Source organism: Miniopterus schreibersii, assembly GCF_964146895.1.
Source record: "Miniopterus schreibersii genome assembly, chromosome: 10".
Lineage (NCBI taxonomy): Eukaryota > Metazoa > Chordata > Mammalia > Chiroptera > Miniopteridae > Miniopterus > Miniopterus schreibersii.
The window spans coordinates 81,955,454-81,979,644 of NC_138110.1; the positions used below are offsets into that span (position 1 = coordinate 81,955,454).

Sequence of the window (24,191 nt, forward strand, 5' to 3'; positions counted from 1 at the left end):
ATGAATGTGTTACACAGAGAGGCCGGTTAAAAGCAAGTACTCATGATGTTAGATCACATGGTTTCCCTTCTGCATCGAAATAACCAGACCCCTAGTCAGAGTTTCCACAAGGGCGTCAAGGGAAAGTGCCTTCTTTCAGTGTAAGAAGAAATTAAGTAAAATTACTGGGTGGGGCCCAGGGAGGAGATCCACAGTGCAGATAAAAGGGATTATAGTAAGCTTAGTCTCCTGACCAGAAACCTTAATTTTAAAAATAAAATTTCACGTTGGGATTAAACAGAGCCTCCGACTGCTATTTCTATCTTGTGCCATTTCACTCGAAAGCCCAGGACCCTGAGAAGTTAAGTCACACTGTGCTTGGAACCTCAGACAGTATCCCGACGCTCCTCTCAACAATATTCATTCATTATAAAAACCAACGTGGGCACCAGCTTGTACACTTAGAAACCATTAACATGGCAAATTGTACGTTGTATACAGTGTGCCCCACGAAAATGTATACACACTGTAACAGATGGGAGCTCAATTTTGAAAATGAAACGTACTTTAATAAATACTGCCTTTATAATTATTCAAAGCGTGTGTATACATTTTTTGGAACACTCTATTTTAAGACCATAAAAAATTCAAAATAAAATTATACAGGTTTAAATGCTTGCAATCATTGAAAATGCTTTAACACTGTACACCCTTAAAAATCCTAACACAAAGTATAAGTGATTCCCATTTATAGGCTCCCTTAGGTAAACACTCTATTATGAAAAGTACGTGAAATATGTTACCCTTAAAACAGCATCACCCCAAACGAGGGTTACACTTCTGTGTGTCCGAGGCCATGGCTGGAATCCACAAACTGTTTAAAAACTTTTTTTCTGGATGAGGCGGCCAATTTTCTCCTGCCAAATTCAGAGCAGCCTGCTGGTGGGTCACCCTGCTCCCTGTTCCACCCCATCTTCTCTGCTCTGAGTTTTCTGGGCCAAAAAACTTACAGAAAAGGGTCCCTTTCCCCCACCCCCAAGTCTCAGCTCTAGACCAGATCGAAAGCGTCAAGGCTACAACCCTCACCCGAGGCTGTGAGGGAGAAGGCCAGGAAGGACACGTTTCCGTCCACCGCAGACCTGCTCAGCAGGGCCCCCCTTCACACCGGCCGCCCCACGAACTCCAAGTTCACGTTGTTCTAGAGACGGCGTTTAACTGACACACGGGGTGGGCTCCGAGGAGCCCGTTTATCACCCAGCTCTGGGCGCCCCAGCCGGGAATTCCACAGGAACCCCCTCGGTGCACGCTGGTTTATTCTGAGAATTTTAATCCGTCGTGTTTCTCTCGTTACAAACACTTTACAACCACCCTCAGCCAAAAGCGAGGAGGTTCTGACTTAATTCACATTAAGGTCATGAGACCTAAGACCTTCTATAAACCCCTCCTTCCGCAAGGCTCACCCTGCCCTTGAAAATGTTTCCATCAAGTTCAAGAAAATGGATTTTTTAAATTCCTTCCACGTTCCCTTATCCCCCTAAGCAGTCTTCCTTCCTTACAAGTGTTTTGTAAGCTGATGAAACGACACCTTTCAGGCATTTATTCTACTCACATCCAAGGTGCTGACCTACAGTCCTCATCAGTCCGCGGCCAGCAGGCGCAGGAAGCAGAGCTAGGAACACTATTGCTATTGAAATGGTGTAACGCCAGCCAGGGGGCCCAGCGACTGAGCGTCGACCTAGGATCCAAGAGATCGAGACCTAGGATCCAGGAGATCGAGACCTAGGATCCAGGATGAGACCTAGGATCCAGGAGATCGAGACCTAGGATCCAGGATGAGACCTAGGATCCAGGAGATCTAGACCTAGGATCCAGGATGAGACCTAGGATCCAGGATGAGACCTAGGATCCAGGAGATCGAGACCTAGGATCCAGGAGATCGAGACCTAGGATCCAGGAGATCGAGACCTAGGATCCAGGAGATCGAGACCTAGGATCCCGGAGATCGAGACCTAGGATCCAGGAGATCGCGGTTCGATTCCCGGTCGGGGCACAGGCCCGGGTTGCGGGCTCCATCCCCAATCAGGGGCATGAGGGAGGCGGCCGATCAATGACTTTCATCATTGATGTTTCTCTCTCTCTCTCTCCCTTCCTCTCTGAAACCAATGAAGACATAGTTAAAAATAAATACATAAAATAAAAAGTTTTAAAGAACAAGTTGATCAGTGTGCAGGGTGTATGGTCAGTTCACGGGTATGACATTCAGCAAACCCTCAACCTCCTGCGCTCAGGAGTGCCCTCCCCCACCCAGTGCCCCCCCGAAAGGTGGCCAGGCTGAGCTGTGTTTCATCTCCCTGACACCCCCACAGGGTGCTTTCCAGCCTCGTCCTGCTCCCTGAACCCCAAGAGGGGCCTCAGCTCTGTCAGCTGAATCATCGCCCCTGACTTCTCCCAGGTGAGACCTGAGGGCCTGTACTGGCCCCTTCCCCAGCCACAGCTCCACAGGGACTCGGGAGGCCCAGGCCACCACGGGCGGAACAGTCCACGCGGGCGGTCAGGCCTCCTTGCGAAGAGTCAGCACCTCACTGGATCATGTGATGTCACCTGACAGGAGACCCCGCACCTAGCAGACAACTGAGACCCTGGCCCAGGCCTGGTGACAGCCCAGCCAGGTGGCACTGCCATCTCTGGAAGCAAACCCCAGTCTTGGTGCCACCTCTGCCCGGGGACCCCACACCCACCATGTCCACACGGGCCCACGCTCACCCCTTGGCCTCCATCTGTCCTACACCCTGCAGCCCCTCCTGGGGACCAACCCCACCCTGGACCCCTCTGTCTCTCACGGTGTCCAGGACGCCTTCCCATGTGGGCCCTCGTCTCCCATCTCGTGGCCACGCGTCCAGCAGCAGGCACCACCCTCCCGCGACCATCAGCCCCGCACACCCCTCCTCAGCCCCCCGCTGGGAGCCCCCACTGCAGACCCGCAGGGGTCTCCAGAATGAGGCCCTTGCACTGCTGAGCGGATGTCCCCCGAGTCCTCCCCAGCGTCCAGTCCTGATGACCTGTCCCTGGTGACCTGGCAGACGCCCGCCCTTCAGGCACACCTTACCTGCCTATCACCTCTCTCGCATGCATACGTGCACAGACCCACAGGCACGCACACAAACACATGCACATGTGCACATGTGCACACACACCAGCATGCATGCACACACGCGTGTGCACACAGATACACATGCACACACAGGTGCCCGCACCAAACTTCTGCTCTTGGGCTGGGACCACGTCCATTCTCTCAGATACTCACCCAGCACCTCTCGGCTCAAGGAGCTGACTGTCCACAGGCCCAGTGTCCTCACCAGCTCGTCCTTACAAATCTACATGGAGAGGTCACCCGGTCACCCCAAAGCGGACTCAGGAGACACACAAGCAGAAAAGTAAAAACATAAGGAATCGCTAAACCCAGTAAGCAGAGTATACGCAGAGTCAAGTCCACACACCCGTGATCCACACATAAAACACGTAATCACCACAGTTCTTGACATTAAATATAATGTGAAATAATAAACAGCAACAACCTCCAACGGAGCCACGGCGCGACGTGGGGGGACGGTCCCCAACGTCCTCACTTCCGCAGAGAGGAAGCGCCTATAGCTTCTGAAGGCGGCAAACTGAGAAACACAGTCTAAGCGACAGCTATAAAAATAGCCCCTCGAGGAACTAAAAGCATCAGGCTCTCTACCTACCTTCTGATTTCAAGAATTAAAGGAGAGGAGATGATCCAGGGACCAATAAACCGAAAATAAAGAAAAAAAGGGGAGAAAGAGTAAAACACGATAAAAGGTTTTTATAAAAAATTAGGAAAAAGAAAATCCGTTTTAGCGTTAATATAAATGGACACTTATTAAAAGACGCTCTGTGACAGCATAAAAAACTAAACCCCACTTTGTGTTTTCTAAAACAGACACCTAAAACCAAGGAACTCAGAAAAATTGCACATGCGGACAAAATACACCAGAAAAATGCAAATAAAAGTTTAATTCGTGGTTATAAAAAGGCACTAAAATTGCACAGTGTAATTGTTAAGGGCAAAGAGGAGGAATCGCAGGGAAGGCTAACTGTCCTAAACCTTTATGTCCAGTAACAGAAGGAAAAATCCATAAAGCGTGTGACCACTGCAGCGGCCACGTGGGGAGACCAGCAGAGGACGGGCCCGGGAGGGGCAGCCACGCCTTCCGGGGGGCAGGGGGAAGGCGGGGGACGGGGGGACCCCGAGTGAAACGGAAGGTCTACGTCACGGGCGCGTCGACCCCACACCGGCCGCTCTGCTCGCCAGGCAGTGAGGACGCGGCCGCTTCATCCTGCCCACGAGGACGGCCTCTCGGGCTCCAACACGCCGCAGGGCCCGGGCCCGGGGGCTCCGGGGTGAACAAGCAGCCCTGACGAAAGCTCAGCCCTTGGGAAAGTGTTAAAGTCCCCACGGGACTAGTGGGGCGAGAGGGAACCAAAGGGCAACTGCAGGGCCTCTCCTGGGACTCCTGCGTCACCACGGGGGGGACACAGAAAACCGGCCACTGCAGTCAGAGACACAGACCTGCAACCCCTGTGCCCACACAGGACACACGCAACCAGCCACCCTGACCAGACAGACAGACAAACGGAACGCTCGGGTCAAAACACAGCAAGAAAAGGAATGAAAGCCCTTGTCTTTCCATGTTAAAGAGTAAAAAATTCAGAACAAAAGTAAAACTGATAAATAACATCAGTAACTGGCTGTTTGGTAACCCAGTGAGAGAGGTGACCTGCTGACCTAATGCAAAACGCGGGGGGGGGGGGGACACTAGGTTTACTGACCACCAGCAAAAGGAAAATTAAAAGAATACGTTTTTCAAAACTCTGGGTTAAGAAATTGGATAATACGGATGAAATAAATGACTGATTTTCCAGTGAAATATGAATGCCCCAAATTTACTCAGGAATCAACAGGAAAAGTAACAGGACCCAAAACTGAGAGCCACGGAGAGAACCGGGAGACCCGCCTGCGCCCACTCGGGTGGGAAACCTCTTACACCCAGACACCTCCGGGCGCGGCTCCGGCCGAGGCTATGCGGGGGTTTCGGGAGCAGAAGAACTTCCAGAAGACTCAAGATGCGAAACAATAAACAAAAGGCAACAAGCACAGAGCACAAGGCGAGGATCCTAATTAACAAAATGTTTTCCAAAAGCAACCAATCAAGAAAAACTCAGTGGAGAAGCTGACCGAATGAATGAATAGGTGATTCATCAGAGAAATAAAATGACCAGGAAACGTAAGACGCGATCAACACCACGTAAAGATTTTTAAATACAGCGAGACCGCTTCCCTATCAAGTTGGCCAAGACTCAGGACACTAAGAACACCACGTGGTGACAGGCGGGGCCGTGGCTCACGTGGACCGTTGCTGGGGTGTGAAATGGCAGGTTGATACCTTCGCGGGGAAACTGGGAAAGACCTATCAACTCAAGTGGCCCTTCATTTCAAAAATCAGATTTATCCTAAAGAAATATTCCCACAAGAGCACAACACTAAATCAGACAGGTTCTCTGACACTAGGACAAATGCTAACAAGACAAATGTCCCCCAAGCCTCCGACAAGGCAGAATAAACACAGGGCAGCTTCCCGGGTGGACGTCCAGCTCCCGGGTGTCCACGGCCACTCCTACTGGCTGCTCACAGCCAAAGTGGATCAGGACCGGTTCACACAGAGGATGCTGAAAGTACCCCCTACCCATCCCTTAAAGAGCGTGAGCTGTGCTGGCGAAGCGTGAGCCTTTTGTGTTTGACCATTTATGTATATTTTTATATTTTTTTAAGTTTATAAATATTGAAAATATTCCTAGCAGTAATTACGCTGATGTATTTAAATGACTACTACGGCGATTGGCACATGGCAGGCACTCGATACACCGCAGCTTGCATAAAATAAAACTACATCTGTGTTGTGAAACGCCGAACGCGTTCTTCTGTTTCAAAACGCAATTTCCTCTTTCGATTGTACATATCTTGGTGGCAAAGGTGATGAAGACTTTGCAGCCCGTGGGCTGTGCCTTGCAGGAAAGCGTCCCACTGGGCGGGAGAGCCCTCCTCCAGGCCTTCGGCCGGCACTCCGTTCCTCAGGCAGGTGGGTGAGCCTGGGGGGACCGGTCATCCGCTGTGCCGGCCACACCCTCCCCAAGCCCCTTCGTGGCCCCAAAGGGGGAAGTGTGGCATCTGAGGCCGTTTGTGAACTTCTGCGGAACTTGCTTCTGACAACCTCTGTGTACGTCTTAGAGCAAATACGCGCCTCTGTCTCTATCCCTGATGCAGGACAAGCAGACGGTGTAAGATGTGGGGGACCCGCTGTCCATGCTTAACTCTGACTCAGTAATGGCCTCGTGCAGCTGGCTCCCCGTAATTCCCTGGAACAGTGACATCGGGCTCAACTCCTTGCCAGCAAGGGGGGTGCCACGGAAGTCACGACGTGGACGCCACCGGGGTGGGCGAAGGCGCTCCGCGTGCCCTCAGCACGAAGACCCCTCTCCTTCAAAGCCAGCAACATGCCAAGCGAAGCGAGCCGGTCGGAGAAAGACAAGCAGCAGAGGACCGCACTCGTCCGTGGAACCTAATGAACAAGATAAACTGACGAGGCCCGGCCGGGCGTGGCTCAGCGGCTGAGCGTCGACCTAGGATCCAGGCGATCGGGGTTCGATTCCCGGTCAGGGCACATGCCCGGGTTGCGGGCTGCAGCTGATCAATGACTCTCTCATCATTGGTGTTTCTATCTCTCTCTCTCCCTTGCCCTTCCTCTCTCTGAAATCAATAAAGATATATTTAAAAAAAAAAAAAAAAAAGATAAACTGACGAACGAAATAGATCCAGAGGCGCGGAAGCATGGAGCAGACGGGGGACCTCAGAGGGCAGGCGGAGGCGGGAAAAGATTAACCAAGGAACTTATGGGCAGACAGGCACAGTCCACAGGCACAGGCGATGGGGCAGGGAAGCCGAGGTGGGCGGGAGCCAGGAGGAGGGAGTCAGGGCGGAAAGGGGAGGGACATCTGTGATGCTTTCAACAAAGATAATAAAAAATAAAACCAGGACACGGCCTGCATTCCTGGCGCTGGCTTCAGACATCTTAAAGTGAATTAAACAAAGCGACTTTCAAATGAATAGAGAGATTCTGACCCGAGTGGACGCCTACAGCTCCGTCTCTTTTCCACGAACCTCCACCACCCATCAAGGTCTAAGAAAGAGCCATTTACACGAGGACGCTTGATTTACTGTGACACCCAGGTGCCATCTGACGGGCAGATCCTAAGGCAGCTGGACACCTACACATAACACAGGATGGGGTAGAAACCGCCTCAGCTCCGGACCCCCAGATGGATGGCCAACAGGGGGTGACCAGCTAGGGAGCTCCAGTAATTTTCAACATAAAGGCCCACCTACGAAACCCCCTCAGTGAGACACACGTGCATTTGCAAGGCTCTCGGAGGAACTTCAGGTCCCACGCTAACCGCAATCACTGCGCTGACGGCCCGCACTGCTCCTGCGAGCGGCACCGACCGGCTGCCTGGCTTAGCGCACGCCCAGGGCCCTGTCTCGCCGAGCCGCTGAAGCCTCGGGGCTAAGCGGCCTCCTTATCACGGCCGAACAACGTCAACTTGGACTTTGCCATTCCACCTGAACGCCGGTCGAGCTTATTAAAAAATAAAAATCTGATAAGTTTTCTAAACGTCGATACAGCAGTTCCGCGGGCGAGACAGTAAACAGAGCTCTGGTCGGTTCCAACGCCAGTCCGTCCGCTATCGGAAGGCGCATTTCAGGGCAGACAGGGCAAGAAGTGGAACTTGAACTTGACCCTCAGTCAAAACAATAAACGTGTGGCTGAGCGTCTGGATTCACGGGCAGGGAGAAGAGGTGTGCCCAGGGCGGCCCCGTCGCAAAGAACAGGACCAGCCGGGAGTGAGGAAGCAGCGTCACTGCGTCTCCCCTTGAAAATGGGACAACACCGAGCCACCAAACAGAACGGCAGCCTTGAGACACCTGGGGACCGAGACTGGCTTAGCTGTGTCCCCTAAAAACCAGGGCATTTGGTGCCCACCTTGAGGCAGGTGTTAAATACACAATGTGATTCTCTTTCAGTTTTATGCCAATGACTCTCTCCTCCGCCGGCGCCCAGACCACCCCAGACAAGCTCCCAGCACCACAGAACGACCACTGTCATGTCCTCGAGGCAGGACCCGTTGCATCCCGCCGTCTCTCACTGGGACTCCCGCAGCCCAGGAACAATACAGGAATCACACAAAGGAACGCTGGGCGGGAACACCCCCCCACCCCACCACCCCCCCCACCCCCCCCACCCCCGTTAGGACGCGTTTAGCCCTCAGGTCCCTAAGCGGCAGCCTCCTCAGGTGGGCTCGCTGGCTGCCTGGCTGGCGCGGCTCAGTGGCTGAGCGGCAGCCTACGAACCGTGGGGGTCAAGGCGCGACTCCGGTAGGGCACAGGCCCACCTTGGGGGTGAACCCCCAGGCCCCAGTAGGGGGTGTGCAGGAGGGAGCTGATGGACGGCTCATCACGGGTGTTTCTTTCTCTGAAATCAATAAAAACATATATTTTTAAATATATACTTTTTTTTAAAGGTGTGTTTGCTTTGACAAAGAAATGGCTTTTCTGAGCCATTACTGTTACTGATATGGGGAAAATTTTCATTTTTATTTTGATTCATATTATGATATTTAAATGGCCCACCAGGAGAGGCCTGGTGAGAGACACTTAATCCAGCTCCACTCTGAGGAGGGGCAGTTTTTCGGTCCACGTGGCTCCTGAGTCAAAACCCCAACCACAAGCCCACCCGAGCTGTCACTCAGGCCTGGCAGCGACTGTGACCGCCCCGTCTCAGGTCTCCGGGGGCCGGGGGGAGAGAGCCCCCGGGGCACGTTCCTCTGTGAGTGTGGGGGGAGGCTGGGGACACCGTCCTCTCGTTCAGCCCCCAGCTCCTCGGCAGGAAGAGCACGTGGCTGATATTCTGCCACCACACCCACGGACGAAACAGGAAGCCAGCCTGCCGGGCGCTCCCGGCGGGTGCACCTCACGCCCGGCCAAGGAACAGCGTCTACATCCCGTCAACTTGCTTTTCACACCGTGAGGTGAACCAACCTATGAACACCCACCTCACAGGGCGGGTGCGGCTCAGCCCCCCCTCCACCCCATCACCCACCTCACAGGGCGGGTGTGGCTCGGCCCCCCCTCCACCCCGTCACCCACCTCACAGGGCGGGTGTGGCTCAGCCCACCCTCCACCCCGTCACCCACCTCACAGGGCGGGTGTGGCTCAGCCCCCCCTCCACCCCATCACCCACCTCACAGGGCGGGTGTGGCTCAGCCCACCCTCCAGGCCCCGTCACCCACCTCACAGGGCGGGTGCGGCTCGGCCCCCCCTCCACCCCATCACCCACCTCACAGGGCGGGTGTGGCTCGGCCCCCCCTCCACCCCGTCACCCACCTCACAGGGCGGGTGTGGCTCAGCCCCCCCTCCACCCCATCACCCACCTCACAGGGCGGGTGTGGCTCGGCCCCCCCTCCACCCCGTCACCCACCTCACAGGGCGGGTGTGGCTCAGCCCCCCCTCCACCCCGTCACCCACCTCACAGGGCGGGTGTGGCTCAGCCCCCCCTCCACCCCATCACCCACCTCACAGGGCGGGTGTGGCTCAGCCCCCCCTCCACCCCGTCACCCACCTCACAGGGCGGTGCGGCTCGGCCCCCCCTCGGCCGGGTCACCCACCTCACAGGGCAGGTGCGGCTCGGCCCCCCCTCCACCCCGTCACCCACCTCACAGGGCGGTGCGGCTCGGCCCACCCTCGGCCGGGTCACCCACCTCACAGGGCAGTGCGGCTCGGCCCACCCTCCGCCCGGTCCCCATGCCTGGGGGGCGCACTCCTCCTGGAGGCTGCGGTTCGCCTCACTGGTTCCTCTCACCTGTCGCAGGGCCCATGGGCTCTTTGTCAGAGGCTGGTCTGGCCGCAGGGAACACGGGAAAAACCTACACAGGAGGGTCCTTGACCCAAGAGCACCCTCGGTGAACCTCCCCGGGACTCCCAAGGGCAGGCCTGCCAAGGGCCAGCCCCAGCCTCCTGCCCAGCGCCCGCACGGCCAGCCCGGGCTCCAAACAGACCCCAGAATGATAAAAAGAACCGTTTTCTCTTTACTAGGATCCGACTGAGTGGCTCTCTTCCCTCGGTGTCCGTTTCAAAGTAGCTGAACTCTCAGGGTGGAGACCCTCCCTCAACCCCAGCTCCTGGCCGCGGGTGACAGTGGGGGCTTCCCAACGGAGCCATCCTCCCTGCGCCCCACAGATGCACCACCAGCGTGGGGCCAGCGGGGCCAGGTCCACACAGGAACAAGAGTGGAAAATTAACGCCGATTCCACCAACTTGGTGTGAAAAAGAAAAAAAACATCTCGGTAGTAATCTGCATGTCATCTTTGGGTGCAAGCAACGTTTTAGATCTACTGGGTCAAATAAAACATAATAGCATCACTTTACCCATTTCTTTAACTTTTTTCACGTGGTCGCTAGAAAATCTCCAATGACAGGTGCATCTTATTTCCATCGGGCAGCACGGTCCCCACCGGTCAGCAAACTACAGCCGGGGCCAAACCCTGCCCAACACCTGTTCTTGTAAAGTCTGTCGGCTTCAAATGGGTTTTACATTCTTAAGTGGCTGGAACAAGTGGAAAGGACAATATTCTGCGGCACGTGAGATGAAGTAAGTTTGAGTCCGTAAGTGAAGTGCATCTATCTGCTCCTGAGGAGCCCACGGCTGCTCCTTGGTACCAGCCAAAGCTGGGTGGTGCCCACAGAGAGGCGGGCCCGAGAGGCCCCAAATAGTCACTACCTGTCCCCTTACAGGAAACATCTGTGACCCCGGCCATGGAGCACAAGCTACCCATGGAGGGGAAATAAATATGGGGACGGTACACTGCCTCCTTCCTAAATGCCCAGTCCTGGCCGGGTCTGCACTTCCCAGTAAGCCCCACTCTTAACAAACTGCTCTGTTTTGTTTTTTAATTCATTGATTTTTAGAGAGGGTGGGGGGTGGAGAAGGGGAGAGAGAGAAACATCGATTTGTTGTTCCATCCACGCAGTCATTGGTTGATTCCTGTATGTGCCCAGACCAGGGAATGAACCCACAACCTTGGCACATGGGGACAGTGCCCTAACCAACGGAGCTACCGTCAGGGCAACAAGCTGGCCTTGAATGTGGACTGTCCCCCCCACCTGACTCTGCACGTTCAGCCTGGTGTAGGCTGGGAATCAGGCCTCTGGCTTGGAGCCCTGTCCATCCCTGCGCCCCTGGCCGCGTCACCAAATCCCTGTGTTTCAGTACCTATAAAATGTCAGGGTTCGCCCAAAACCCTCTCTGTTTCCTGCCCACTATCTCATATATATAAATCTCAGTATTAACCTTCTAGAACAAGCCCAAATCGAAAAAACTTAAAGTCACAAAGGTAAAGGATCATGAAACTCTATGTTTTCCTTCCTGGTCATTCAAAGAATCTATTCAATACCAACCGATATGAAGTCCACGCTCTGGGCGCTGCTCCAGGAAAGGGGCAGGGCAGGAAACCGCCACCTTGGAAGCATCCAGAGGGTGCCTTGGGGCCCAAAGGGTCTAATGCGCTTTCCCAAATGGTCTACGGCTCCCAGGTCTGTCGGTGGACCTACCGTAGAGCCGGCCTGATACGCAGGTTGACACTTGTCCTCTCAAGGGCTGTAAATCGTCTCCCACGGACACGTAAAATCTCACATTCTCGCAGCAGTAAATTCCCTTTTTAACCAGGTCTTCCAGGCACTGAAAAACGTGTAGCTATTAGGAAAATTAACCTTCCCTCCTGACGTTCGGGTCCTAAGCGGGTCGTGACCTTTTGTCAACCTAGGAAACAAGTGATGAGCCAATGTCCCCACAAAACCACCAATAGATCCTGCGTTTCTGTCACCAGGGTCATTTACTGAGGACAATTTTAATCCCGCCACTGATCCCAGGACTCTACAGAACTGTCCCCAGGTTTACGTGGCCACACCTGGCACTTTCACATTCTCGATTCGCTTACGAAGGGTCCCGTTCTCCAAGCCGGCTTCCGGAATGAGACCATCTTCGTCTCTTATTTTAAAAAGTAAAAAGCCATTTTTGAAGCAAGGAAGCCACGTGAGCACCTGGGCTGCGCCGTACTTACCACGACCACGCGGACCTGACCGATGCTTGGCGGCACAGAGGGGCAAATTATCCTCATTACGCTAATGGCCACGCCGACGACAGGGAGCGCTTGGGCATGAGGAATCTAAACCCGAGGGGGATGATGATCAGTGTGAACGGTGATATTTCCTCAAATGGCATGAAAGTGCTCTCCGGGTCACTGATAATGTCGATATAAATTATGCATCGACAAAAGCGGCGCTCCTGCCCACAGCCGCGGTTGTCCCAGTGCCACCCAGCCCACCTTTCTGCACACGAAGGTCCTGCTGTGGGGCACAGGACCGACAAACGTGTTTCTTTCCTTCAAACAGGAAAAACTGTGATTCAAGCTAATGAGAGAGGTGCCCAGGGATGTGTGAGCACGTGCTGGTGTGTGCTAGCATGTTAGCATGTGTTAGTGTGGGTTAACACGTTAGCCTAGGTTAGCATGCTCGTGTGTTCTCATGTGGTAGCATGTGTTGGCACGTGTTTAGGACGCATCAACATAGGTAGCAAGGCCACAGCCATGCAGGATGTTAAAAATGAAGGTGGAATCTTCCGTGATGCTCTGTATTCACCGATTCCCGAGATGTGGCTGAAGAAGCCGCCTTGTGAATTAAACACAAGTCAATCCAGAAATGCAGACGTGTCCCGCATGTGTAAGCAAAACAAACTCTCAAGCAGAAACATTACAGATCTGCCTCTAGATAGTTCCAGAGCAGCACCACAGACGTTTAAACCACGAAACAGGATCACAGGTACAGAACAGCCACGGGCCGTGGAGCGCGGCACAGGGAATACAGTCAATAACCTCGTAACGGCCGAGCCGGGGACGGAGTAAGAGGATCTCTTAGTAAGTTACACAGCGTCTACCCTCTGGGTGTACACCTGAGACCAATGGAACACTGCCTGTCGACTGTAACTGGAAAATAAAAAATTATTTAAAGTGAAAAATAAAATAAAAAATTATGAAATAAGATCTGTTCAGATTCATCCATCCAAAAACAAAACAAAACACAGCCACGTCTTTAAGGGGAACAAACACACTTTTAGCTCTAGAATAAAATCACTGGAGCGATCCAGAAGCAAGCGGGGAAGGTCCCTTCTCACCAGTCCAGCCCAACCTCAGCCTATCTGCAACCAGCAGAAATTTTAACCACTCGCCCTGGGCTCCGTGCCTTCCTGAATTAACTCAATCAGTAAAGACTTCATGTCCAACTATTTCCCACAAAAATTATTTCAGGAACAGTAACACCGACACTAGCTCACTACCCTTAAATATCAGCGGGACAGCAAGCTGCCGGAGCCAGGGACAGCCTCTCGCACCACTTTTGGTGGCCCCTGCACTGTACTGAATTTCAAAGAACATTCTCGAACTCTGAAATAAATCAGGGAGCCCAGCGCCAAGCCGGCCTGAGCCGTGTAGGTTAAATAGTGCCATATGGCCCAGACAGACACATGTTGCCTTTTCCTGAAACAAAGGAAAAAATTCCTAAACAAAAACCCTTTCCTTTCACATGGGAAGACTCGAAGAGGAGAGGGTTTGTCCAGGGTTACTAAATAATGCTGGAAAAATTTTATTAATTCTTAGCCATGAAGAAGAAACGACAGAGTTTTAACAGAGAACCTGGATTTTTAAGTCTCCCTTTCACGGGCCCTGAAAGCCAACACCGCATGTCGCCTGCACTCGCTACCCCCAAACGAGCAAGAAAATAGGAGGACAGCTGTATCCCAGGGTGGAGCTGACGTCAGCAACTCCCTGGGGTGCCCAACAGGGAGAGGCAGTCTACCTGCCCCTGGAGGTATAAAACGCCAGGTTAATTCTGTCCTGAAAACAGCATTAATCTCTCGCCCTGTTCCCACCGCCCCGTCAAGGAACTAACCGTCTACATTTCACCGTTGCGTATTAGGTGGGTTTGGGCCAAGGGAGGTTTACAATTGTTTGTATGGAAAATAATAATACACAATAACACAAGCATAAACTCTGTTTCATGTACTCACAATTGTAAACCTACTTTGGCCCTACCCTGTGAAATACTTTTCTCTTCAAGTGAGTTTGAGAATTTAAGGATTAAACTGCTGACCACCCACACACACCCACCCACACAAACACACAACCACAAACACACAACCACACACACAAACACAACCACACACACACAAACACACCCACCCACACAAACACACAACCACAAACACACAACCACACACACAAACACAACCACACACACACAAACACAACCACACACACAAACACAACCACACACACACAAACACACCCACCCACACAAACACACAAACACACACACACACAAACACACAACCACAAACACACAACCACACACACAAACACAACCACACACACACAAACACAACCACACACACAAACACACAACCACACACACAACAGGGAAAAGAAACCAACCAGCAGGAGCGCGTACCTGAAGTACACAAAGCGTCTCTACTGCGCCTGACGCAGCTGCTTTGCAAGTGCCTTGCCCTGCGCCCTGCGCGGAGTTCTGCTCCTTACAGATATTTACAAGCCTGCGGGCTGGGAACAGCTGCATTTCTAACTACTGCTCTGCGGTTTTCAGTGCCACTGGAAGTGAAGCTAAATGTCCCATCTTTTTTGGAAAACGGCTTTTAAGGAACGTCAGAGCCACAGAGTCACACTTCCTTGCCACTCGAATGCAGGCCACTGGAAATCGTCCCGTTCTGGACATAAATCTGACGGCCAGCAAGCCTCGGAAAGAAAAGCTTCAGCTGCTCAAATCACAAGCAGGCGGATTCGAGGGACAAAGACAACACAAACGGACAGTTACAACTGCTCGTTCCCCGGCCGCTCGGACACACCCCACAGGCCGGAGTCACCCACAGTCGGTGCCATGTATGGGCCCTTCCTACAGCTGAGCCACACCCCTGCTGAAGAAGGTTAATTCTAAATAAAGATGCTTTTTAAAGAAGTCGATGAGACATTTCAACTCCATAAAGTTTTTCTTTAGTCTCCCCATAAGGTTAATTTAATAGATTCTTCGTACACATTTGGGGAGGGGATGTGATCTCACCTTACTGAGGCCAGAGGTCACCCTCCATCAGAGAGAACTGTCCACCTCCCGCACCCAAATGCACTTGTTTCTGGAGCCAAAAAGGACCAAGGCCAAGGCCTGAATCTGGAAAATGCCGTCAATCCCAAGGCCCCAAGACACATTCAGTCCTTTATCGGCTGCTGCCAACACGCTGTTGGCCACCGGGTAGGAAGGCTGGGGGGTGACAGCCCCAGGGAGGACGGGAGGGAGAGAAGGGCCACAGTCCCGCGGGTTAGCTCATGCTCCCGGTGAGCGCCAAGCCCAGCACAGAAAGGAGCCCAATAACTGCCGTTCCCCAACCCCCTCCCCCGGGCGAAGTGCACGGAGCCGCAGACTCGAATGCGCCATCCACACTGACATCTGCCTCCTAGAAGCTGCGTCCCGCCACCCAACTCCGTGACACATGGACACAGCCTCCCAGCGCTGGTCAGGCTTCAGAACACACCCACATCCCCACACTGCCATTCACATGAAAAACGCCAGCCCACAAGATGTAGCTTCCACCAGCAGGGTAAGGGTCTGGGAGCTAAAGACAGTCACGCAATTAATTCTTCATGTTCAGATGTTAATAACTGTGTAAATGAAGACCAAAGGCACCGCGTGGTAAGCCAGCCCAGGCAGCTCTGGGTGCTGGGTGCTAGCTGGGCAGCAGGTGCCCACGCTGACGGAGGGACACGCTTCTGGGTCGGGCCAGCCCACGCCAGGCCCCGAGCACGCCTGTGCGCCCACAGGTATCCTCCTCCGGGCTACGATCAGTAAGACTGGGGCTCCTCAGACTCCCCCACAGCCTCCAGGGCTTTTGAGGAGGAGGGGACAGGGCAGCCAAGAGGTGCATTTTTGAAAGAACTAATTGATTGTGTCGGAACAGCTCTATCCACACGCGAAAATGCATAAACACTGACATAGTAAGATGTCTGCCTTTGAAGAAGGAACGCTACTTCTACACGTGAGTGTTTACAATGGCGATATCTCATCAAGTACAGGGAACATTCGCCTTCTTCCATCAGTCCTGTGACTTCTGCCTAAATCCATGCCTGTCCCCCAGTGTGGACGTCTCCAGCTACACTGGCCTTCAAATGCCAATGAAAAAGTTGTTTGTCTCCCTCGCATGCAACAGAGAAGCCTCATTCACTCAGAAACCTAGTTACACTATAAGCAAAATGCCATTTTTAATTATTTCATTAACACACATGCCCTTTTCTCCAGGGAAAATGGAACAAAAACCAAAACAGAGTCCTGTCTTGAACATTTAAAACAAGCACCTTATATCAGGAAAGCACACGCGTTTGGACAAGCTCCTTCCCGCTGGACGTAATCAGCTTATATTTCGGTTTCCTATTTCCTTGGCATTAAGGTGTAATGCTGCTGAAACTCTAAACATAACCTCCAGTCGGACTCACAGCCACTCCCCCTCCCAATTTTAAAAAGACTCCTTCTGGTCAATCATGAGTAAGAGCAATACATATCCTGAAACTGGATAAATAAAAAATCCACAACAACCCAATAAACCGAGTACTGGTTTTTCAAGAATCACCCGTGACTCAGCCGTGTGTAAATCTGCAGGTCACACTATCACTTTTCTCTTTTCGGAAAGGCCGGAACCGTCGGTTAGAGCCCACACCTCCTTGCAAGGTGCCCAAGCTTCAGACAGGCCTCCTTCCCTTGTTCATCTCAGCATCAAAAGCTTCACCTCCAAGGCTCACATATCGCCACGTAGGAACCAGTGAGGTCAACACAGGTGAAAATAAAGGTGCAGTTTTATTTGTGGAAGTGGAGACAGGGTGCTTGCAAGCACTGACCTCCTTCCACAACCCCTCTCCTTCTACTCCCTGCAGGCTGGTGCCTGGGACAGCTTTTAAAGTTAGAAGCCCTGGGCCTTCAGACTGACTCATCTCTAAGACAGCCGGGCGACTTTAAAGATTGTTTACGAATAAATGGGATTAACTTCAGTCCTATAAAGCGTTCCCAGGTCACCAGTGACACATTCCAGAGCTAAAGTGCTCCAGCCAGTGCGTTAACCCCGCAGCGAGGTCTCTGGGAAGATGACTGAGAAACCAAAAAACAAGCAAAAGCCCGGTCTCCCGATGGCTGGATCCGGTCCCCACCAAGTCTGCAGCGAGCCGTTTGGTTTCACTTCGGGGAGGCTTTCCCAGGCCTGCTGTGGGCTCTCCCCGCGTCCCGGGGCTGCTGTTTGTTTGGCATGTTAATGGGCCCTGGGTGTTTCAGTCCATGCAAATCAGCAAGTTTAAGAAAACAAAGCCCTAGGAAGGAGCCCAGAGAAAACAGGAGACGCGCTCCATCCGTGCCTCGGCCCATCCAGCGTCTAATTCCCTTTCCCAAATACTTGAGCTCAGCTTCTCCCAGGGCCCACTCAAGATGGCACGGCCGGCTCTGTGGCGAAACCAAAGATGTCCTCCCTGTAACCCAACCCTCGGCCCGGCCTCCCCGCCCCCCAGCCCGGCTCAACTCCCCAATTTTACCAAGAGGGGGGAACTCTGGGCTCGCGCGCCCCCGCCGCGCGCGGCACGTTTAGTTCTGGCCGGTCCGTGTCAATATAAATAACACGGGGATCTGGACGCCGCACAGAAGGCGAGGGAACCGAGGAGACCCAACGAGAAAAGGAGCTTTTACGCGGCCCGAGGACGCAGCCCGGGGACCGCGCGCGCGCCTCCCTCCTGGAGCGGCGCGTACACCCCGCAGCCAGCGCGCCCCGGGCGGGTCACGGGCGGCTGGGGAACCTCGGGGAGGACCCGCGGGGAGCGGCCAGCCCTGCCGGCACCGGTCAGCCCTTCAAGGGGGGTCACCGCGCAGCCCCAGCGCGGAGACGCATCCATTTCTGAACCGCCTTTAACCAGGGCTGCGGGCTTACGGGCAGGTTCACGGGGGACACTAAGGTCTCCTGACGACCACCGTCTAAAGTTCCTTTTGTGACTCGCGGTTAGGTCAGCGCGGCGCGCGGCCCAGCCCCGCAGCCCTGCCCTTTGTTACCCGGTGGACTCGGCCCGCAGCGGGCCCACGCCCACGGGCACATCTGGGCTCCCCGGGCGGCCCCGGGTCCGCCGGGCTCCTCCCGGGTCGCCAGGCCGGACACACGCCCACGCGCACAGCCCCTCGCCCCGCGCCCGGCCCGTGCGCCCCGGCACCTCCCACCCACCCACCCACCGGCGCGCGGGGTCCCCGGCCCGGGCCGGATCAGGTGTGAACACTTATGTAATCGTCTTGGGGGCCACGCCTTTCCCACCGCCCCACCTCCGCCAGAACAAAGTGAAGTTTAAAATAGAAACCAATTACCTGGTCTCCACGGCGCCGGGGCCCCAGAGCGCGTCCCTCCAGCCACGCAGACACCCCCCCCCGGCCTGGCGCAGACCCCCGCCCCCCGACGGACCCCGGGCCAGGCCTGGCCCCCACTCCCCCGCCGCGCGCAGACCCCCCCGCCCCGCCCCGGCCAGGCCCCCGCTCCGCGGCCGCCCCACCCCCTTATCCCGCCCCCACCCCACCGCACCCCGGCCTCTCCCCCCCAGCGGGTGCCCCTCCGGCCCGCACGGACCCCCGCCTTTGTTACGGTGCGAAGTTGGGCCGTGGGTCCCCGTCTCTTTCACTTCTTGGGTTACAGTGCGGGCGTGTGACGTCCGCTCCACATGACGGGGGCGGGGGGCGGGCGTCGGGGCGGGGGACGGGCCGGGCCCTCCCCCACCTCCCGCCGGCCGCCCCGCCCACGACCCGCCCCCAGGAAGCCCAGCAACAAGCGGCCCCCGCCCCCGGGGCGGGCAGGTGAGTCCCTCCGCCCCCGCCCCGCCCCCGCCCCGCCCCGCAGCCCCCGGCGCCCCAGGCCGGGTGCCCGAGCGCGCGGAGGAACCGAAATCGGGAACATTTAACCCGGCGGCACCCCCCCCCCGCTGCCCATTCCTCAGCCCGCGCGCTCGCTGGGAGGCGGGAGGCGGAATCGGGTCCAGCTCGGCCTCGGGGGGCGGAAATGGCCCGAGTTGGAGGCGCGGGGCCGGACCCCGCCTCGTAACCGACTTCGGTTCCTGCGGGAGGACGACGAAGGTCGTCTGGGGTCGTCCGTGGGTCCTCGGGGTCACCTCGGTCCGGCCGGGCGGCCGGAACTCGGGTACCTCCCAGGGGCCTCGCAGCAGGGTCTCCGGGAGGGCGGGGACGCACGCGGGTCCTCCAGCCCCGCACTGCAGCAGCGCCTCCCATCCCGGAGCCCGGCGGCCGGGCACCTCCGAGCGACAGATGCTGACGGCCGGGTCCGGGGCGCGGGCTCCACGCGCAGCACTCCCCGCGTTCCCGGGAAGCTGGCGCCCATCGCGCCGGCACGCAGCGCGGGGAGGCCCGTGACGCGCTCCTCCCGTGACTGTGCCCATTGTGTGGGCGACGCGGCCCGTGCTCCGCACTCACAAACCGGGGGCCCGAGTAACTTTCACTGACCCTGAGCAGGTCACATTCGAGAACTTGCCAAGGGCTAAGTCTCAACTTCCAGAGAGAAAATAAAATTTGAAGTCGTAAGGTGCACGCCGCCTTCACTTGCCTACGGAGTTCACAGCAGTTTCCACAATCCTTGTTCTCTGGGCGCTTGGAGCCCGGCGAGCGGGCTCCATCACCCGAACCCCAAGAGCGCTGGGGCGCGCCTGCTGCGTGGGAACGAGACGGAAGGAGCCAATCCCCAGCTGTCGAACAGCATAATCGCATCACTCCTCTTTTCTTTCCCTTCTGCACGTTTCCACTGGAATCCGAGAGCGCCTCTCAGGTCCATGCCTTGCAGGAGGACGCAGCGAGGAGGCAGGGTCTCCGTTCGGGCCGCTGCGCGCCCATCTAGCTGCACGCACCGGATGAGAGCGCGGCCCCGTGTGCCGCGCACAGCGGTGCAGACCGGGAGCCCGTGGGTGCGCCGGGCTGATTGGACTTCACCGTGTGCAGACAGACACATGGGCGCGTGCACGCGCGCGCGCACCCCCAAATTACCTCCGGGATGGAGCCAGCCGCTACGGATTGGCCGGCACAGCCGTCACTCTCGCTCAGGGGGCAGGGAAACTTTGCGAGGCTGTTTCCTTTTTTTCCCCCCTCCCCACCGTTTCATTTCATGGTCAAAGAACAGCAGAGCTCTGAAAGTTAGCCATCGGCGCGCAGAGTCTTCCTTCTTTAACGGGGGGGCGGAGGGGGACCTCAGGCAATACCCATTTAAGTATATTTCGTGCTTCCACGATGGATGCGAAGGGAAATTAGCAATCCTGGGAGGGGCGAAGAGGGAGCGCAGAGTAGAAAGGGGGTCCTCTGGGAGGGGTGGACGCAGGGTGAAGAGCTGTCCTCAACCTTCGGAGGGAATTCTGACCTTTCACTGGTCTCGAGATTAAGAATGTTTTTCCATCGGTCAGATTATAAAAAGACGCCGGTCCTAATGTGTGAATTCATTATTTTCATTTTATTTAAGTGTGCGCCAGCCATCGTGTTTCCTTAAGAACTGACCTATTTTTGGCTGGAGATAAACGATCATGTTAACAGATGTTAATCTTGTAATCTGTTTTTCCTGTAAGCACTTTACAGACCCGGGTTTCAGACCTTAAAAATATCTTTTCCAAAAAGACCTGACGTCACAATTCACTCCCTGAAAAATGACTCCCCCTCGCTCGTTTTTCCCCCTCTGCAATGATTTCAAAGACATTAAATCTTTTTCACTTTATAAACGCCGATTTGTTCTGCCTCAACTCCCACAGGCTTTTATTTGCATTTCAAATTCCACAGGTTACACCAGTCGCCTTTTCAAAAAAAAAAAAATGTAAACCAACAATGCAGCAGCAAATGGCTTTTTGTGCATCTGGATTAAATAAGGCGCAGGATGAATATATTTTAAAGGGGGGCTCAGCAAGTTGATCTTTGCACACACGGAGACCCAGTAATTCTCGACCCACAAGCGCGGCGGAAGGCGAATCACACAAGCAGAGCCCCGAAGCTGCGGGTCTGATCCTGGTGCTGCCGCGGGGAGCTTGTTAACGCTGGTAATAAATGGGGCTGACTTACAGACCCACATTTTCGGATAAAAGGCTGGGTCTCTCTGGTCCCTAACCGCAGGGTCCACGGGCTTCCCAGCCCACCGGGGCTGATTGTCACCGCACCAACCTTCCTCCATAAACCGCTGTTTTAAATACCTCACTCTCTGGCTTTTAGCAACTTATCCATACAAAGTTTCTTTCAAACTTGACGAGGCGGTTTAATCTCAACACCCATTACAGCTGTTCAGTATGTTAGTTCTCTCGGGAGATGGCAGGCGGGGCGCTTTTCCACCCTCTACCCCCCCCCCAACACACACACCCCACCCCACAGCATTCTTGTCTTGGACATACCGGGGTATATACTGCTATCGATATCTCCCCCGCCCCGCCCCCGCCCTAGCCTGGCTGGGTGCCTCCCCCAGGAGACCCTGCCACCCCGACCCCCCTCCCCACCCTGGCCGGGTGACTGCCAGAACGCTCGCCCTGGCCCCCACCCCTGCCCTAACTTCCCTTCCAGCCTCTCACTTCTTTAACGTTGGGGTCACTTGTACGCTCCCAGCCGATGGACAGGCAAACAGGGGAGGGGGAAGGACAAGCACACCGCCCCCCCCCCGCGGAAACACGTCCCCGAGGCAGCAGCGCTCCGTGCCCACCGCATCGATCCCATCAGCCAAACCCTGAATAATTGAAGCGGCTCCTCGGGCCCGCAGCCCCATCACTCACCTTCATTAGCCAGAGCGTTTTACTTTAAAGTAAGGCAATTTGTTCTTTGTCTCCTAATGGATGGAGCGCATCCCAGCTCCCCTCCTCCCGCCTTGCCTTTGACGAAGTGTACAAAGCCAGAGCCTCTTCCGCGCTCCCACCCCGGCCCCCACCCCGCCCCTCCACTGCGGTAAAAACCGCCTCCCCGCGCTCTCCTCGCCGCCTGAAGTTGCATCTTCCCTCTCCTGGAATTGCGGAGCCCAGCAACTACCAGCAGGGAAAGCCCAGCCGCCCTCCCCGCTCCCGGGAGCCCCTCCCCGGCGCCCCCCACCCGCGGCGCACACCGCGGATCCAGGCGCGTCCAGGCCCAAGCCCTGCGCCCCGCGCCCCCCGCCCCCGCGCGCCCGTGGCGCCCCCCACCGCGGCCCCTACCTTGGCGGGGAGGCGGCGGCCGGGGGAGGAGGACGCGCACGCCCCGCGCCTCTGAAGGTGAAGCCGAGCGCCCGAGGCGCGGAGCCGAGCGCTGCACTAGACCGACCGCGCCAGCTGCGCCCAGGCGCGGGGGACGCGCGAGGGCGCGCGGGGCCCGCCACGCGCTCGGCCCCCTCCCCGCGCCGCCCGTGCGCGCCCGGGACGCGCCCGCCCAGCGGGGAACCCGAGGCCGGCCGGGCGCGGGGGGCTGCGCGGCGCGGGGAGGGGGTCGGGCCCCCGCGGCCGGGCGCAGGCCCGAGGCTTCCCCCAGCCCCGGAATGGTCTGCCCTGTAGGAAACGCACTCGCTCCACTATTGTCTCATCAGCACAAAGTTCTGCCACACTGCGGGGAAAGTCTGGAGCTCGCGATGACTCAGACGCAGCTCCTAATAGACCTGAATCACGATTCCAACGGCTCGTGGTCGCCCCTTCCTCCCAAGGACTCGGCCGCCGCAGCTCCAGTCACGGGAAGCTGTTTACGCGCACACGCGGGTCCGCACACACGCGCGCGTCCATACGTGCAGACGTGTCGGGGATGCATCTCGGCCGGCCTGGGCACCTGAGCCCCGAGCCGCGAGTCCAGAGCGGTTTGTGGGTGTCCTTCCGGTGGTCTCGGTGCGTGTGCATTACTGGTGGCCTGGGGGGGGCGTTTACTCAACTTCCTGGCAAATGTGTTTGGGGCGTTCAGACGCGCAGTACCAGAGCATTAAGTCCTGAACCGAGATCAAAGGGTCCCTCTGGAAAGACTTCAGAACACGGATTCTGCTGTAAGGCAACATAAAATGACTGTTTTTATCCTCAAAAAGTTCTATTTTTTTTGTTCTGTTTTTCAAACTCCCGTTTCTTCACCCCAGCTACTCTCAATGGGCCGTACTTAGTTGCAATAAGTTGAGTCTGGGAACAAAAACCCCAGTTCGACTCCCTAACGCATTATTGGCACGCGGGGGGGGGGGGGCGGGCGAAGGGGGCGCCCGGGCCGCGGTGGCGGCGCAGGCAGCCGGGAGGGGCAGCCGGCCTCTCCCGCGGCTCCGGCCGTATTGTTCTCTCCTCGTGACGGCTCCGCGGCGGCGATGGGTTCGGTCCGGGACGCCGCGGTCGCTGGGCCCCGCCGGCCTCGCCGCAGCCCGGGCGTTACCCTCCGCGGCGGCGTGTCTCGGTGCCGCCGGTTCCCCGCAGCAGCCCGGGGCCTCTCCAACTTCGGGCATTTGCAGCAGAAACTACTCCCGACGGCTCCCTGGGCGGAGCTTGCGCCTGCGGAGCCGGCTGCACGCAGGGGCCATTCTGCGCGCGTGGTGTGCGCGCGCGCGTGCCTGCGAGGTGTGTGTGCGGCGCAGGGAGGGGGCCGGAGGGCGGAGACCCGAGGGGAGAGCGCCCCGGAATCCTGCCGCGCGAGCTCCGGGGACCGGCGACCCGCGCGGGCCTGGAGAGCAGCGCGGGAGCCAGGCCCTGGACAGCTGTTGCTGGCTGCAGCAGGAACGCCCCCGAGGATGTATCCTTCAACAGTTACATTTAAGGCAGGCTCGCACAGTGTATCCAAGCGCCCGCAATTCGTTACAACGCGCGGTGCAAATACACAAATAAAAGTATCCACCGATTCAGCTAAGGACAGGGGTCCAAGTGGCACATATAGACACAGATACATTGCTGCATACGTGTTGTCGCCCACAGAGATTAAAATTTGAATACTTGACATTTTAATAGCTTTTTATGGTATT

At 56.1% G+C, this 24,191-nt stretch overlaps 1 protein-coding gene across 4 annotated transcripts in view; it reads right to left on the bottom strand.

Moving 5' to 3' along the window:
• ZNF516 (zinc finger protein 516) overlaps window positions 1-22,453 on the bottom strand; it is a 69,717-nt gene extending 47,264 nt beyond the window's left edge. For 3 of the 4 annotated variants that reach the window (XM_081149008.1, XM_081149011.1, XM_081149007.1), the window contains exon 1: window positions 18,861-18,906. The gene's annotated coding sequence lies outside the window, so the exon portion shown is untranslated. Of the gene's footprint in view, window positions 1-18,860; window positions 18,907-22,437 lie in introns of those variants that run through there. The other variant, XM_081149006.1, reaches the window with a different exon arrangement.
• Window positions 22,454-24,191: the final 1,738 nt, after the last annotated feature.